The following is a 10,732-nucleotide window of genomic DNA, read 5'->3' as shown; positions in this document are numbered from 1 at the left end:
CATGTGAAGGCCCCTTGGTCCTTAGTGTGTCAATGCTGAAAGGTAGCGGGGAGGGCTCTTTAAGAGGTGGGACATAGTGGAAGGGCCATAGTTCATTGCTGTAGCTTCCCTCAAAAGGGTAATTCAGAGAATCCCAAGATTTCCTACAGAGAGAGCAAGTCCAATCTCTGAGTTGCTCTCTGCTCTCCATACGCACCCCTGGAATTGCAATACCCTTCACCCTGAGGCTCTCATTAGAACTTAGCTGATTCTGGCACAATACTCCTGAAGTTCCAAAAATGTGAAAAATAAAAACTTATTTTTGTTTATAATGTTAGTTCTACTTCCAGTATTTTGTTATAACAATTAACATAAACTAAGGTGTCTAGTAAAAATGCATTTTCCCGCTAAAGGCTTTTTTTTTTTTTTTTTTTTAGTATCTGCCGGAATATGGTTTTCTTTGACTGAGTGGAAAACAATAGGATGTTAGATCAAGAGAAATGAATATTAATAACCATGTTTTCAATTAAAAGTTGAGGCAATATTGTGGCGTATGTGCAGCAGAGATTACCATATTCTCTAGCCAATCATAGAAGCCTGTCATTTCGTTTCTAAAATTAGTCTATGCTTTCCTGTCCTTTCAAGTTTGGAAAATCTCCAAATACGTTGAAAATAAATGGTATTATTTTTTAAGCAATTTGCTTTTTAGAAGATCCTTTCAAATTAAACTACTGTGAGAAGAGGAAAGATGCTCTCTCACTTTCTCCCTTTTTCCTGAGTCGGACATTACTTCATCACCATGTGGTTAGGCGTGAAAGTCCACACTGACCTTTAGCATATTTATTATTAGCTCTCTCTTAAAGCCGCAATGGAGTGATTAGGGTGCTGGCTTTGCCTTCATGCTGAGGGCTTTGCTGAAGCGCAGGGTTTTATGCACCCTTTGGGAAGCAAGGAGAGGGACACCAAGAACTGAGTGGCTTCTCGAGTGAAGAGTGAATGTCAATAGGGACCCTCGTGACGACAAGCACAGGCGTGAGGGGCGGGCGGAGTGAGAAAACCACCGTGGTTTTTTTTTTTTTTTTTTTTTTTTTTTGTCAGAAGTTGTCTGGTCCCTTTATCATTTTTTTCACGGCCCATTTGTGTGCTGTGGAGTCACAACAGACTCCATTGCAGAGAATATAGATGTCCCTGTGATGCCCTACTCAGAGAATTCTGACCAGGATCAAAGTACGATGAAAAAGGCCTGCCACTAATAGCAACTACTTTGAATTCTAACCGAGTCTCCCTCCTTGTGGCAGTGGGCAGATGACCCAGCCTGAGGAACCAAGTGCCCTTTCTAAAATGAATTAAATTTCACATCCTAGTAAGTAATAGATTATAAATCCCTAACTCACAGACCTCTTAGGAAGTTTAAATGAGGCAAGGCACCCCGTGAGAGTTGGAATCTGCGGACTGGTTCATACGTCCTTTGCCCGAATAAGCGACCTGACTAGAAGGCAGAGAAAGATTCAGAGACTGGGCAGAAAAGGCTCTGAGAAGCCACTGCATGCATCCTTGAATTGAAGAAAGGAAAGGGCTGTTTACAGGGCTCCTATGACAAAGCCATCCAACCAGAATACAAGCACACAATCCCATTAAGCACCTGCCGAGGCATTCCAACCAAAATAGATACCAATATACAACGGTGTTAGCGCCACCTGCCACGGCACAGCTGAACGCAGCAGGCTGGCAATCATGGTCTGTTAACATTCTCATGCACTTCCTAATTTACTGGATTGGTTTAATGAGTCTTGCGTTTGTAGGCATATTACAATTAAGTTTAATTGGTGTTCACGAGCAAGTCACAAAAGAAATCCTTTTAGTGTTCTGACTACCTGGGTCCTTCCCCAAATATTAATAAAATGAATGCCTATTTGTTTGTTTGCCAAGACTTGTTTATATGTGGATAGGTAAGCGGGCAGGCAAGTAGAGAAATGGCTGGGTAGTTTACTGTTCTCCATACAGTAGGCAATAGTACTGCCAGCAATGTCCTCATTTTATTCGTGGAAAACACCGTTTTGCAGCCATTTCATAGTGTAAGGCCACTTTGGTGGAGGCAGTGGAAAGCTTATCATTCTGCCAGATCTTATTTTTACCTCTTGGACCTGGTATTGTGGTGCCCAAACTCAGAATACCGAGCTAGGGCACAGAGTTTCTTTGTCCTGGAGAGTCACCCAGGCCCCTAGTAGGCCCCATGAGCAAGTGGTAGAATTAAGTTAAGTCAAATTAATGTAAATTAAATCAAAAAAGATTTGGGAATGACTTTAACAAAGTCTAGCCTACCTACATGGATGGATTCATGGCGTGCATATGACTTATCTAAGTAGAATTAGATTATTTTCTTGTTTTCAGCTAAGAAGCCTGACAACTATGCTTCTGTGCCAAAGACCTCCGCTACTCAGGATGTGCAGATGTGTGAGTGTGCAGATGTGTGAGTGTGTAGATGTGTGAGTGTGCATGTGTGTGAGTGTGCAAATGTGTGAGTGTGCAGATGTGTGAGTGCTCACGGAGACCAGAGGAATACCTCAGATGTCACATGTCAGTCTTGAGGTGTCATCCAGCCTTCCTCCACCCTTCCCTTCCCTTCTTTCCTCCCTTACATTTCTTCCCCTCTCATCACTCCCTGCCTCCCTCCCTACCTCCCTCATTCCTTCCCTTCCTTTCTCTCTTCTGTCAGGGTCTCTTGCTGGCCTATAAGTCACCAAGTAGGCTAGTCACACTGGCCACCAGGCTCCAGGAATGCGCCTGTCACTACCTTTCAGTGCAGGGATTACAAGTGGAAGACACACTGCTGCTGCTGCCAATCCCCTTCTCCCCCATCTCCCCACCTTTTCCTCTCTCTCCTCCCCATCCTCCATTCCTCTTCTGCCTTCCGTCCTCCCCTTCTCCTCCTCCCCCTCAACTTTGTCCTCCCCTTCCTTCTCCCCCTCCTCCTGTACCTATGTACAGTATATGATTAAAGCTTAGCACCCAGACACAGACCTTTTTTTGGAGGAGGCTGGAAAGGTGAGACAAGGCTGACCTCAGAACAATAACAATCAATAAGCTTGTGTATAGACAATGTGGAAAATGTGAAGGGGGGGAAAGAAAGAAAATCAGTCATAATTCTGCTCCCCCCCATGACCTCTGCTAACATTTTGGTAGATGGTTTGCACTTCTCTTGCAATGGAGAGTCTTAAACTAAGTCTTTGGTTTTACATAGTTTTCTATCGTATTTTATGTGTGTCTGCAGGAATATTTGCAAATCACATCACAAAAGAACTGTTGTAGAATATTATTTTAAGTAGGCAAAGATGCATTTCCATTTGTGGAGGTGGAGGTGGAGGTGGAGGTGGAGGTGGAGGTGGAGGTGCAGGTGGAGGTGGAGGTGGAGGTGGAGGTGGAGGTATTTACAGCTGAAGTCAATCATTGTAAAAAAAAAATCAGCGAAGGTTTCCTTTGGGACCTGTGTAACTTTAGCAAATGACTCACTTTTCTTTCTGACTTCTTCAGTTCTGTCTCAAGCATTCAAATTCTATGCTTCATGCCATAGAGCCAGGGTGTGATCATCATATAGAGACTGTCTTTGTACATCTGCATAATCAGATAACTCAGTATGCAGTAAATACAAGACAAGTCAAGAGGACCTGGGAAAATGGGAATCAGGCTATGCCTGGTAGAGGATAGAGTTACAAAGGTTGTGGAACCTGGAGATCAAGTTCTCCTTAAAATCTGAGAAGAAGGATACACAGAATATTTGTGTCCTTAGTGGGGAGACATGAGTGGGTGGTCTTGAGCACCTTCACAGCTGTCAAACTGCTGGGAGTCAACAGCTGGTTTCATAGCTCCCAGATAAAACAATGTCCTCCAACATGGAAATCTTAACCTTACGTTTTTTCTTTTTCTTTTTGAGATTATAATAAAGCTATAATCTTTCATCTCTTCAGATTCTCCTGTGTTCTACTCTTCTTCAAATTTATGACCTCTTTTTAAATTATTATTGTATGCATATGTGTATATATGTATATACATACACATTCCTAAATATAACCTGCTCAGTCCATATAATGTCATTTGTATGTATGTTTTCAAGGCTGACTAGTTGACACTGGACAACTCCAGGGAAGATGACTTCTCCTTTTCCCGAGTCTCTTCAGTTGCCTACAGTTCTTTTTGTAAGGTTGATTCCTTGTAGGCTCATATTTAAAAAATAGACACTGCATTATTAGTATTTGGTAGTAAAAATGTAACAATGCATTAAATTTTATCATCATTATGACTCAATTATATATGTATACACACTTCTATCTATCACATGTCATCTATCTATCTATCATCTATCTATCTATCTATCTATCTATCTATCTATCTATCTATCTATCTATCATCTATCATGAGACCGTCACTCAATGATCATTCTCTAGTCTGTCTTCTAAGACCAGAAAACAGACTTAAAGGGAGTCTAGTATGACTTGGTTCAAGTAAATGATCCAATATTTGGCTCTACGGATGTTATGCTATGTTTCTATATAAACTGTTTATGGAAATTCAATAAATTATATTCATTTACCAACACAAAAATTGCTGGTAATAATAAACATTCTTAAATTCATATAGCCTTAAACTACTCTAAGGATGTATTTGGTATGAGAATGAAGATCATCTCCAAGTATTTAACTAATCTATTCAGCTTCTTTTTTTTAGAATGTACACTTGTATCTTATCCTGGCAGAATATGGCTTAAGTTTTTTTAAAAAATTATTTACTTAATTTTATGTGTATGAGTGTTTTGCCTGTATGTATGCCTCTGCACCATGTGTGTGCATGGTACACATGTAATGGTAAGGGGAGGGCATCTCATCCTTTGAAAATGGAGTTACAAGTATTTGTGAGTTACTATGTGGGTGCTGGGAACTGAGCCCAAATCCTCTGCAAGAGCCATAAGTGTTCTTAATTGGGTTATTAATCTCTCATTCTCTCCACCCATTTCATCAAAATTAAATTTGTTTCTTAAGAATCTGAGATAGATAAGTGATTCCAATTGAAAATTAGCCATAATAATTAATATTTGCTAATTATGATCATTACAATTTATCTTCAGAGCTTTTATTTTGAAAATATTCTTTTATCCTGCTCTTCACAAATATCTATCATCAGTGTATATCAACAACAACTCTCCAAATAAACAATGAAGGAAACAGAGGAAGTGAATCTGAGGGAGACGGGAGGTAGGGGGAGCTAGGAGGAGTGGGAGGGGGAAAGTGTGGTTGGGGTGTATTTTATGAGAGAATAATCTATTTTGTTTTTTGAGACAGGGTTTCTTTATGTAGCTTTAGTGCCTGTCCTGGATCTCGCTCTGTAGACCAGGCTGGTCTTGAACTCACAGAGATCCTCCTGGCTCTGCCTATCAAGTGTTGGGAGGTGTGCACCACCACCTCCTGGCTGAAAATAATCTATTTTTAATAAAAAAATATAGACAATTGCATGATGCTGATATGGAGGAAACTTCTACACTGAAGAATATGTTAGATAGATTTGAAAGGTCAAAGGCCATTTCTTTGTAAGATATACTAGAAAGTGGCTTTATTTATTGATGGTGTTTGTGTTTACATGCATGTACCTACTGTGGAATAATCTTTTTGTACACTGTGAAGATGTGTCTTTGCCAAGGTGCCTTCTTATTGGTTTAATAAAGAGCTGAGTGACCAATAGCTAGACAGGAAGAGGTTAGATGGGACTTTCAGACAGACAGAAAAGAGCCAGACACATAGAGGAGACAGGAGGTACAAGATAGAGGAGAGGTAACACCATATGATAGAATGCAGATTAATATAAATGAGTTAATTTAAGATATAAGAGCTAGTTAGGAACAAACCTAAGCTATAGGCCAAGCTTTCATAATTACTAAGAAGTCTCTGTGTCATTATTTGGGAACTGGCTGGCAGGACAGAGAAAGACTCATTACATATGACACCCAATGTGGGGCTCAGATATCCAAACACAGGGCTTGAGAAAACTAAGATAAGTTCCGGACAAGGAGCCAGATGTGGCTTTCTAGTCTTACAGTCTCTCAGGTGGGCCAGTGCTTGGCATACAGGGTTGTGACTACTGGTGGGGTGGAGTCACCACCTGTGGGGTGGAGTCAGCCACCAGCACCATGTGTTAGCCCCATGTGTCAAGCTGAGCTATGTGGCAGCTGATGTCGCAGTTTAAGATTTGTTTCATGCAGTTAGCGAATGCTGCAGGTGCTCAGTAAAGACAGATCCAGACAGAAGAAAGCTCTAAACATGTCTCATTGTGCTTAAAAAATGTGTGTAGGCTTAAAAAAGGAAAAAATGGATATAGATAGTCATAAAAAGTATAAAAGCATAATAAAATAAAATATAAAAAGTATAATAAAATAAAAGTATAATAAAATAACATCTTTAAAGCAAAAAATAAAATAATATAATAAGCCATGTAAAGATGGAAAATACACAGGGACTCTGGATCTTGTGTGGTGTCTTGTTGATTTGGAATTTTTGATTGCTGATGAGTGACCAACAGCTGCTGAGAGACATGAGATTGTAAGAGGGACTGCTGAATTCAACAAGCCTAGATACTTTAGGAATTCATTAACTTTAAAATGGATGTTTGAAATTGTATTGCTTTGGGGAAGAGGTTATGCTTTTGTTTTCACAGAAAATGAAAGGCTGTGGGTTCCTTCAATGTTGATAGAGATCAGGTTTGTTCAGGCAAGACCTTCTGGAAATCCTGGCTACAGACATAAAGAAATAGACTTAGAAAAACTACCTGTTCAAGCATAAACCAGAAAAATCATAATTGACTGTCTTGTGTACAATACAAGTCTATACTTATTATATCCTTCCTGTGTCTCTGATGGAGTTGAAGATATCAGATAGTTATAGTTAGAGTCTTTCTTAGTTATGATAGAAAATAAATTAGATAAAAAACATTTGGACTCCCCAAGATAAGATAGATATTAGAGTATTTTCTCTAAATTTTCCAAATAGTAATGGACTGGACATTGTAAATATAATTTTTACCTGATTTTTTTTTCTTATTTTATATAATTTTACTATTTTAGCTGTAAAACCTTTCTTTTTTATTTAGACAGAATGGGGAGTGTTGTGCAATAACCCTTTTGTATACTGTGAAGATGTGTCTTTGCCAATGCACCTTCTGATTGGTTTAATAAAGAGCCGAATGGCCAATAGTTAGACAGAAAGAGGTTTGTCGGGACTTTCAGATGGAGAGAAAAGAGCCAGACACATAGAGGAAACAGAAGGTACAAGATAGAGGAGAGGTAACACCACATAATAAAACATAGGTATATAAGTGGGTTAATTTAACTTATAGGATATAGTTAGAAACAAGCCTAAGCTATAGGCCAAGCTTTCATAATTAATAAGTCTCCATGTCCTTATTTGGGTGCTAGCTAGTAGAACAAAAAAAGAAACATTCCATGTATCTCTTCATATTTGTGTTTTACTTCTATTAATGGTATTTTATTTATGTACTAGATCAGTGGTTCGCAACATTCTTAATGATGCAACCCTCTAATACAGTTCCTTATGTTGTGGTGACCCCCAGCCCTAAAACTTTTGTTGCTATTTCATAACTGTATTTTGTTATTATTATGAATCATAATGTTCATAATAAGTTATGCAACCTAAAGGGATTGTGGCCTACAGGTTGAGAACCACTGTTCAAGATGACCATTTTCCTTAGTGACACAGTAACTTTGGATTTTTCTTTTTTCTATTCTCTTTTCTTTTCCTTTTCTCCTTTCCTGCCTCCTTCCTTCCTTTCTTCCCTCCCTCCCTCCCTCCTTCCTCTCCCTTCCTTCTTTCTTTCTTTCTTTCTTTCTTTCTTTCTTTCTTTCTTTCTTTCTTTCTTTCTTTCTTTCTTTCTTTCCTTCCTTCCTTCCTTCCTTCCTTCCTTCCTTCCTTCCTTCCTTCCTTCCTTCCTTCCTTTATAGTTTTTTTCATGTGTGAGTGTGTATCTGAATGAGTCTGTAAGCACCATTTATATTCCTGTGGAGGTCAAAAGAGTGTGTTGGATTTTTGGAGGTGAAGTAGGTGGTTATGAGCCACCTGATATGTGCACTAGGAAATAATCTTGTCAACTACAGGAGTATTAATCTTTTTAAAACTTGAGCCATCTTTTCAACCACAGTAACTTTGATATCCTAGTATTTTCAACTTTTCTATATTTATTAAACTCTTCCCCTCTTTTGTTATACCTTAATAGATGGAGGTAATTAGAGAAATCACACATGGTTTATCTCTTCTTCAGAATTTAGTCAATGCATGAGGGAAAAGGATAATTATTTAACTAAAAGTATGAGCAATAAATCGCTTAGCTTCACATTATATAAAAATACATTTCAATCAGCTCACACATTGAAGGGTCTAAGTTATGACAAAGGATTTCTGTTCACCAGAATAAATCAAAGACTCATCAGGAGAACCCATGGAGTTTTCAGAAGACTTATTTTATTAGATTTTCTCTTTACCATTTTTCAAAATGATTTATGTAATGCATTGTAGAGTATGAATAAAATATATTAATTAGCTTCAACAATAATGGGTGAGATTAATTCTCAGCATGGATATTAGTGTTTATAGAGTCAAACCAAGTGAAAGAGACTATTAAATTATACCTAGTAATTTAATAAATACTAATATTTATATTCATAAGGGTTTATGGAAATCATAGGCTCAAAATCTCATGTTTTGTTCTTTAGATAGAACATAATTTCTCATTTTTTTTTTTTTTTTGGTTTTTCGAGACAGGATTTCTCTGTGTACCTTTGCGCCTTTCCTGGATAATTTCTCATTTATGACACTATAAGTTCAACTTCATATCTCAGAATTTATATGGCTTTGTTTTTATTCCTTTTTTTTTGAGACAAGAATTCTCTGTATAGCTTTGTTGCCTGTCCTGGATCTTGCTCTGTAGACCAGGCTGGCCTCAAACTCACAGAGAGCCGCTTGGCTCTGCCTCCTGAGTGCTGGGATTAAAGGTGTGCACCACCACCGCCTGGTTGACTTTGTTTTTAGAGATATAGAGAAAAATTCAAATGGACTGTTTTGATTTGTGATTTTAGTTTAGTTAAATTCTCTAAGGTGCAGTTTTTATGTTCAAAATAAAATAAAAATTTTCAGATTTTTTTGAGAATTGAAAATGTATAAATAATTGTGCTCTAAAAATTGTGCAGTACCAAGGCTCTGAGAACAGCTGTATTATTCCTTTTCAAATTGTAATGAAATCTCAGATTTGACAGTATATTCACAGCAGTTGTGACTTATTAAAGGCATTATTTATTTCTGCAAATAAAAGTGTTCATACTTGACTTCATTTAACCTTATAAACACTTGAGAAATTTTTGTTTTTATTTTCAAATTAAAGCATTGAGGTTTAGAGAGATTTCATAACTTTCAATAATTCACATGAATTCACAGTTATTAAATATCATCAGATTATGAATAAATAATATTTTCTTCAAAACAGAACTATATAGCCTATAATTTATTAAAAGAGAAATATGGAGATATTTTTGATTTTATCAATATAAAATATATAAGTCAAGCAACAAATATTTTAGCCCCATTTGGTCATGTCACATTTCAAAACATAATTTCAGCTTATTTTACTTGAGTTGGTTTAAGCTGTGCTTTGAATAATGAATTGAATGGAAATGGAGAGCCTTGTACTGCCTTCGATATAGCCAACTTACCTGTGACAGAAAATAAAACAAATTTCACTTTATCTTTATTAAATCTTCACAATGGTATATCTTCACATTAACACATTCTTTCATTTGCTTCTGAAAAATGCGACTTTGTAAAATAAGTCTTTGAAAGCTCGTTTTACTTGCTGGTTCCTCAAGGTATAAATTAAGGGATTCAACATGGGAGCAATTGATGTGTTGAGAACAGCTACTGCTTTTGTTAATGATGCCCTTTCTTGTGCAGAAGGTTTCACATAGATATAAATGCAGCTTCCGTAGGACATAGAGATGACAATCATGTGAGAGGAACAGGTGGAGAAAGCTTTTTTCCTCTGACTGGCAGATGGAAACCTCAGAATGGTGCTGATGATGCAGATGTACAATAGGATCACTAGAGCCAATGTGAATAGCAGAGTGACAAAAGCAAAGTAAAAGCCGATCATCTCTAGACTCCTTGTATCTGAGCAGGAGAGCTGTAAGATGGGAAAGTAGTCACGGGAGAAGTGATCAATGACATTAGAAGCACAGAAGTCTAACTTGAGGACCAGCATGAGTGGTGGGAAGATGGTCAGAAATCCTGCCAGCCATGAGGCGAGGACAAGAAGGGTGCAAACTTTCTGATTCATGATGATGGTGTAATGCAGTGGTTTGCAGATGGCGACATAGCGATCATAAGACATAGCAGTTAGAAGAAAGAAATCAGACACCCCCATGGAGATCAAGAAAAATAACTGAGCCAAACAGTTGTTATAGGAAATAGTCTTGACTTTAGTAATTATTGACCCCAAAAATCTGGGGATGGAAACACTGGTGAATATAATTTCTAAGAAGGAGAAATTCTGGAGGAAGAAATACATAGGAGTCTTTAGGTGAGAGTCTAGCAAGGTAAGGATGATGATGGTTACATTCCCAGTGAGACTTAGTATATAAGTTATTAAGTTTTGGATCATCTGTTATGCCCAAGAGCACAAACTCTGTGATCACAGTGTGGTTTCTCAT

General features: G+C 37.8%; 1 pseudogene; it reads right to left on the bottom strand.

Annotated features, from left to right (window-relative positions):
* Window positions 1-9,819: 9,819 nt before the first annotated feature.
* On the bottom strand, window positions 9,820-10,732 carry LOC114683561 (annotated as a pseudogene).

The sequence above is a fragment of the Peromyscus leucopus genome, chromosome 18 (genome assembly GCF_004664715.2).
Source record: "Peromyscus leucopus breed LL Stock chromosome 18, UCI_PerLeu_2.1, whole genome shotgun sequence".
Classification (NCBI taxonomy): Eukaryota; Metazoa; Chordata; class Mammalia; order Rodentia; family Cricetidae; genus Peromyscus; species Peromyscus leucopus.
This window is presented reverse-complemented; position numbering and strand designations above follow the sequence as displayed.